Raw genomic sequence first — 7906 nt, forward strand, 5'->3', positions numbered from 1 at the left:
AGCCACGGAGTTTTATCCCGTCCGTGGTGGTCCGTCCATCGCTGATATGTAGAGGTCAGGGGCGTGATGTCCATCCACAACTCCTGGTTTCACAAAGGCAGACGCAAGAATTGCGTTTGGACAATCAGCTCCGGACCTCCGGACCTCCGTCCTCCGCGTCACCGGGAGGTTCACAAACACTCGGACGAACAGATTTAGGCCCGATGAAGGGAATCCAGCTTCGACTAACCGACCTCGGTCGGTGAATGCTGTGATTCCCTCCCGATGTCACTTCTGCTACTGAGCCCGAGCTCATTTCCATCGTGGTATTTGACCGCAAAGATTTCAGGTCAGCACGTATGGATGGAAAAAAAAAAAAAAAAAAGGAAAGGATGAGAACAGGGGAATGAGCGGGAAGGAGAGGCGAGAGAAAGAGGAGAAAAGGGAGAGAGAGCTCTAACTCATGCTTGTCCTCTGTGCCTGGTGACACCATGATGAACGAAGGGGTCACCACCCGGGGGCCGGCCCGTCCAAAGGGAGCCAGCGATGTGACCTTGTACAAAAGAAGAAGTGGGTCCCCCAACGGTCACACGGATCAAAGAAGACAAAAGCCTGAGATGATAACTCAGCACAGCAGTGGAGCGCATTATTATCAGACACATGAGCAGCAGCGGTAGTAAATTTCACTTAGAGTTGGAGGCAGGAGGGTGGAGGAAGGAGAAGGAGGAGGAGGAGGAAAAGGAGGAGGAGGAGGAGGAGGGGAAGGGGCCTGAAAACGAAAAAAGTAAAGCTGTGACTCGCCCTAATCTGATTTGCCGTACGCAACATTTTCTCTTTATCTGATTCGCTCCGTGAGGCGTTTTTCTCTTTCTGTGGGACCCCGTCTTTATCCAAATGATGTGGTCTTTGGTGGAGGCCTGGCCTATTCATGGGAACCCCATGTGCTGTGTGCCCACCATTGAGGTGCAGAGTAGCATGGCCACAAAGGATGGCAGCGTTTCAGAGGGGGTCCTTTTCCTTACAGTCAGAGTCTCTGTGCAGAAGGAAAGTTTACAGTTGAATCACAGAGACGGAAAATCCAACCCAAAGTTTGAAAAGTGAAACGCCTTTAAATATTATCTAAGTTCCTGAAATACAGAGATTGGTATGCACTTATATTGTAACAGTCAGTATACGAGAAAACATTTGACTTTGCTCTTCTTCATATATTCTAAGGAACATAGAAGATCTAAAGGTTGAAACCTTTTCCACTTGTAGTTTGCAATAAAAGTTTGCAGGCCCTGACTAATACCTGCTTTAAAACATGTTTATTCTATATTAAATGAAAAACCTACTATGCTGTATTTTCTTGACATAAAGCCCACAACAGATCTCTCTTCATTTCCACGGCAGGCTGAGATCATGCCGGCTCTAAAAGAGGCCCTGAAGGCCCAAACTTTTCCCGGTCTACGCTCCTCAGTTCCTGCCACCACTCAGGCTCCTGGACTGTCATTTCAAAAAACACTTGAGCTGTTCAAAAGTGGAAAAAAAAGAGGACGTCACAACTAAATTTACATCAGTTAAATCAACTCAAAGCAGGAAAAAACATGAAGAGTATTTGGACCCTTTGGGGCCTAAAATCTGGATCAAGAATTATTGCACAAAAAAAAAAGAAGCATGTGATAAAAGTCCCTCTCAGCCACAGAGCGTTCATCCTTACATGTGCGACGGACATCCTCTCAATCCTTCCTCCCCCTTCAAGTTCTGGGTCGAGTTTTTTTTTTTTTTTTTTTTCTAGCTGCATCGTTCTTCGACATCTGACCGCACTTGTCCCACTTCTCCATCGTTCCCTCTCTCCGGCTCTGCCTCCTCTGATGCTGCATCCCTTCTCCCTCTCCTTCTTCAACCCTCTCTCTGGTCCGGCCCTCCCCTCCCCTCCGCCTTTTTACATTTCCTTCGCCCTCTCTCTATCAGTTTCCCCGCCCTCTCTCTCTCTCTCTCTCTCTCTCTCTCCCTCTCCTCATTTCATGCAGCGCTGGGGTTACCTAAGAGACTGGGCCTCAATGGAGAAAATCTCCTTTGGTACAATGAACTGGGCGAGAGAGGCAGAGGGGAGGGAGTGTGTTGGGGGTTTGTGTGTGTGTGTGTGTGTGGGGGGGGTGCAGGGTAGAAATGAGGGGAGGGAGAGGTTGGTTGGAGGGTGGGGGGGTGTTAGTGGAGGGAAAAGATAGTGGGATGCAGATGCATGCAAGGGATGGAAAGGGGGGAGGGGTGGTGGTGGGGGTTACGAAATCCCCCCCCCCCAAAAAATGGAATAAGTGGCTTCGCTTGTGTGATTTTACCTCAATGGTCAGTCCTTTGGCGGTTGCCTGTGCCCCCCCCCCCTCCCACACACACACACACACACACACACACACACACACACACACACACACACACACACACACACACACACACACACACACATACACACAACCCCCACATACACCTGTCGGCCCAGTTCGAAATTCGAAAATGACCTCAATAACCTATTTATTTTAAAGTATTTTTTTTGTTGTTGTTTACTTTCAATGTATAAAAGACAAAGTTGAAGCCCGTCTTGATGGGAAATCTCAGTTTGAGTGGCTGCCATTTTGTTTGTTTACTTGTTTGTTTGCTCGGGGCGGGGAGTGCGAGATGAGACCCGGAGGACCGGAGCTCCCTTTTCTAAAGACAAAAAAACCCACCTCCTCTCTCTCTGTCTTCTCCTGCAGACCCCATTCAGCACCAGTAATTACACTATTCCCCTTAAATCCATTCACTGTCTCTTCCCCCCCTCACTGCCCCCCCCCCCTCAACAAAAAAAGGGAGACAAAACACACACAACCTTGTTTAGAGGTTAGTTACTGATTAGCACCAAAACTGTTGCAGTTCATTTTCCTGCTGCACCTTATTGAGCTCCTCAGCCGTTCCATTCAGTTTGTCGTTTGTCTCCGAGTTGGCAAACAGATCTCCTGCTGCTCAGCTCTATGTGTATACAAGTCCCCCCCCACCACCACCACCACCGACCCCCCCCCCTTACCCCTTCCCCCCCTTTTCTCATCAGAGGAAGTGAGAAAACAATAGAGCTAATAAAAGAAGCAGAGAGATAATTACAGTGCAGCAGATAAGTTAGCGCTCCTACGCCCCGAACCTCAGACACCAGCATTGGAAGACGTGGGTGAGTTGTTTGTTGTTGTTGTTGTTTTTTTTGGGGGGGTAAGGAGGCCGGGGGGGAAGACGGGGTCGTTTTAATGTGCCAACAACTTATTCTTACTCCCGTGTGCGTCCTGTGTAAACGCCAGGGTGAATCTGGGATCTCTGTGGTAATGACTCTATCAGGCCCCTGATAGCCGGAGGCCCCCGCTGAGGGCCTGGATCCGAGGGCGTGTTCGAATGTGGCCCAGGAGGTGTCAAAGTTTGTTTGGGGGGGCGGGGGAGGGAATGGGGGGGGGGTGGAGGCGCTGTGTGTGTGTGTGTATGTCCAAGTATGTGTTTGAGACAGAGGAGGGAAGGAGGAGGAGGAGGAGGGGGAGGAGGAGGGGGGGGGGGTCAGGGCAGATTGTCCATGGTGCTCGCTGAATGAAGTTATTTCCAGGCGCCCCCTGTCCATCTGTTACCGTGGCAGCAGCGGTGACCAAGGTGTTGCTATGGTGGGGTGGACACAAAAAGGCGTGGCGTGGGAACGGGTCCAAAGGTCAGGAGTGAGGGTCACGGGGTCACGGGGTCACAGCCAGCTGGACAGCACACAACAAGAGGAGGCCGGGGTGAGAAAAGAAGGAGGGGAAGGTTCGGTTTTCTTTCTCTCGTTTTCAGCCTTTCTTCTCCGGGTTTAAAAAAAAAAAAAAAAAAAAAAAAATGTTCACCTCTTCGTCCGAAGAGTGGACACCACTGGACATTAACATTGAACTGCGGCGGTGAGATGAAAAAGGGATGTGGGGGGTTGGGGTTCACAGAGTGGGGGTCCTTCCCCCTCTCCCCCTCACCCCCCTCTCCCCTCTCCCTTGCATTAGGCCTGATACCTACTGGTGTCCAATCGTGCACAGCATTTGACAGGCAATTGAGTTCAGTCAATGTACAACGCAAATGCGACTATTGAGAGGACGTGGACGGCTGCGTGTGCGTCGGTCTGTGTGGCCACGGTCTCTTTACCCAGATAAGTGATACCCGGAGAAAACAAAAGGCTCTTCCACCGCGCCTCATTCACAACCGCTCGCAGACAAAACCACAAACTTGAAGGAGGGCGGTGAATCAAAACCTTTGTTAAAAATGGGGAAAACATTTTATAAATCATTTTTCATCTTTATCTAAAAGCTCTGTTGTACATATATGATGTATGTATATGTATGTATATGATACGTTTTCATCCAGACACGGATGTGGCTCTGATTCTTTTATCGTTGATGTCTCACCATGCTTTCAATTTGAGACGTTAAACGCACCCTCAGCCACTTTACAAGTTTGAAAAAATTGATTAAAGTTGATCAAAATCACATTAATTAATTCATTAATTAATTAACACCGAAATACTGACTGACTGTTTGTACAGCGAAGATGAGCCGAAGAAATCCTGTTAGATCGGACAAATTTGTGCTTCATGGAAAACTGTAAAAAAAAAAAAACAGCACAGACATAATAAGTTACGGACATTTAACCGCACAGTTTTACGATACGATACGATACGATACGATACGATACGATACGATACGATACGATACGATACGATACGATACGATACGATACGATACGATACGATACGATACGATACGATACGATACGATACGATACGATACGATACGATACAATTTAGGGTCCTCATGGGGCAATTTTTCTTGGGCAAGTGTTGCTAGAAATGCACTCAGTATGGGAGGTATTGGTCCTATTGCGTGATCATACTGCACCATTTAGGACTCCACTTATGACAACAACATTTAAAAAGTAACTTTAGTTACTTTTAACAGTGATTAAACTGTTATGTAGTGAGTTTAATTATTATTCCTAGTTATTGGAGAGTGTTGAGTATTCGACCTTCAGGTACTCAGACTGACTACACAGGTTTTAGTTTGGCTGGTACAGGTTATTATAACTTTATTATGTAACTGAATTTAATAAGGGAGGTGTTAATTTTTTTTACAGTTTTGAGAAATAAGAGGCAAAGATACATGACAATGTGCCCTACATTTCTATTTTCAGTGTCTTTTACCATTTATCATTAAAATCCCACGATATTTAATCTTAGAACATTGCGTCAAAAAGGAAAATGTTTATTTGACTTGTTCGGTCAGTAAAATTGGTTTCCAAAGTGTGTTGTGATATTCACCTCAAATGATATGATGCAATATGATACTTGATTGAATCCAAGAAATCTGACTTTAACTCCTCAGATGTCAACAATTTAAAATAAATGATCAAATTGATACCTGTAAAACATTTCCGTACATAAAAACTCTTATTGCCATCAAATGCCGTCTAAATTGAAAGATCCGAGGTGAAGCTTCACTACCGATGAATAAATGATGTTGAACCACCGATTGAAACGTCCACCTGCCCCGTAGCGAACCCAGAAAGACGGCAAACCTCCAGCCGCATCAGTGGATAACACATTATGACAACGTGGATAAGAAGACGCTTACAATGCAATTACACACACAAGAACACACACACACACACACACACACACACACACACACACACACACACACACACACACACACACACACACACACACACACACACACACACACAAGAGTAAACACGTCGGGCCCCCTCGGACTCTAATGGTCGTAGGATCCTGCTCCTCCGCGGCCCACATTAATAGGATTAGGGAGCAGCCTCGGGAGGACGTGGCAGGCCAAGTCCAACGCTGCGTTTGACACCTTTTGTCCACGAGCCCCGAGACGCACATCACAGCAATGGGATGAGGGACAAAGGCTTTTGAAAGCTGCGTTGTAGCTACAAATATATCCCGATGGGAGAACGCATGAGTTCCACAGCAGCTAAACTGGTCAGACACAGATTTGGACAACTCAATCCCTTTTTTTTTTTTTTTTTTTTCAAATGCATCAAGTGTTAATAAATTGCAGTTTTTCTGCTCGTAAGTCATTAAAGTTCCTTCATAGACTCAATTCTGTTTAATTTTTTTTGCATGTTATTGAATATAAGCTTGTTGGATCTGCACTCTTTACTTAAAGTAAGAGTCCAACTGATCATTAGTCATAAAACCTTTTACAATTTACTTTAAAGATTTACAGATTTGACACCTTGTGTATTAAATATATTGACATTATATTAGAAGTATTACTTCGGAAAGTAGTTTCTTGTCACTTTTGATTTATCCTTCATGATTATTGCAACAAACAGTTTCATTGGTTTTGTTCCAGAAAGACAGAGCTGCCTTTTTTTTTAACTGTTTGAATTTTCTGAAAGTTTCTTTCAGGTTTCTTTCTTTGTTTAGTTTGTCTGGTGTCTCTTACTCTTCATACTATTATTCACCACTATTCATTCATTTATTCTAAACAAACCAAAAAACACACAAAAAGCATCACTTCCTGTGTGGCAGAGAAAAGATCCAAAACATATCGCATGACAACATACGTCATAACTAGATGTAGGTTCTAGGACAGGTGGGAACAAAACAAATTATAATCCGTTTTTTTTTCTTCTCCATTCAACTTGCACGATACTAATTTGAATTTAAAACATAAATGCTGGTTGCAGATGGTTTCGAATGTAAAATAATTGTGTGCCAAGGGTTTGTAAATATCAATCTAGGGTGTAGATCCTGTATGGGGATGACAAGAGCTGTGATTGGTTGGACAGGACTGCTCATATTTCATCCCTCAAGTTGCAGAAGGGGTTGAGAGCGAAAAGACAACAGTAAGAAAGTTGTAGAAAAAGTGTTATCTTGTCAGAATCTAGCAGCTTTCTCCACAGTCAGCGTTACTGTGATCAAAGCTTCAGATCATCATCGATACGGAGTATTTAGTGAAGGAAGAGTGAAAGGTTACCTGGGTGTAACTCCAGCTCTGTATACATGTGCATTTTGGAGATAAAAGATCGCTCACGAGGTGTCGATTTCACTTAAAAAGTCACAAGTTGTTGGGCTAACATTCAGGTGGTTGGGTTGCACTGAGATCAGGCAGCAGCTCCATTATTGACATTCCCGGCGATCTCCTCACATCCCGTGCCACGACGAGGTGACACAGAGATTCTCTGTCCTCTCTCCTCCACCGCTGCACTCTGGGAGAGAGACCAAAAGCAGTTTCACGACCGAGAGCTGCTGACGCTCACTTCCTGCCAAGAATCAGAGAGAGAGAGAGAGAGATGGAGGTTCAAAGTCATCGGAGGCGCCACACACCACGGACGGAGCAACGAGGGCCACATACAAAAAACCCTGAACATGTGCTTCAGGATTTAGTTTCTGGTGAGTTCACACGATCAGTTTGTGCTCCGACCTGAACTTTCTTGTCTTTTCGTGAACCCAGTTCATACAACGGGACTTCCTGGGAGGAAGAGGCAGGTCGGTGGGAAACCTTCAAACAGAACCTCGTCAATAAATAACTTATAATAACCCTAACCAAAAGCAAAATGACTTCTAGTCATTAACATGGAAATTCATGTTTGTGCAGTTAAAACCAGAAATAGAGAAGAAACTTGAATCCCAAATGAACATTAAATCTTAGTTGAATCAACAATTCAATAAAGTCTTGTACATTTCAAAGGCAGGCTGAGGTTGGGCTGTTGTAGCAAACAATGTATGTGTGTGTCTGTTTTGTTTTAAATGCAATGTGCACATCAGGCTAAATGCATCGTGTTTCAGTCCTTGGTGCCACATCGGAAATATCCTTCAGCCTCCTGAAGCAATGTGCTCCTTTTAAACGATATCCACCGACTCAAATCAAATAAATCAAAGACCGTCGGTACTTTTAAA

Source organism: Brachyistius frenatus, unplaced genomic scaffold, assembly GCF_029030835.1.
Source record: "Brachyistius frenatus isolate BFR_SWC_R1_liver_20210118 unplaced genomic scaffold, ASM2903083v1 Contig_91, whole genome shotgun sequence".
NCBI lineage: Eukaryota > Metazoa > Chordata > Actinopteri > Embiotocidae > Brachyistius > Brachyistius frenatus.